Raw genomic sequence first — 366 nt, 5'->3', positions numbered from 1 at the left:
CCTGTTCCTGTCTGACTATGCTTTTTCTTGGGTCCATTTTCTTTAGCATAACTACTTTCATAATAACTATTCATTTACCATACCTTGAGTACTGAAACTAGTTTAGTTAATTTTAGGCATTATTTCAAAGGGCACTGTACTGCACCATTATTCATTTCCATTCCCCAGTGTAAGTGACAATATGCTTCTACATTGTGTCAAAATAATATAAGTAAAATACCAGTGTTGTAAAGGTAAAATATTAATTTCAATAATATGCACACAATTGTATAGTAAATTACTGACCACAGTCACAAAGTAAAGCCCTGAATCATGTCTAGAACTATATTCAGCCAGTCTAAAACAGTCACATCATCACTACAGTAT

This window comes from Periophthalmus magnuspinnatus, chromosome 24 (genome assembly GCF_009829125.3).
Source record: "Periophthalmus magnuspinnatus isolate fPerMag1 chromosome 24, fPerMag1.2.pri, whole genome shotgun sequence".
Taxonomy (NCBI): domain Eukaryota; kingdom Metazoa; phylum Chordata; class Actinopteri; order Gobiiformes; family Gobiidae; genus Periophthalmus; species Periophthalmus magnuspinnatus.
Note: the sequence above shows the minus strand (reverse complement) of the source record.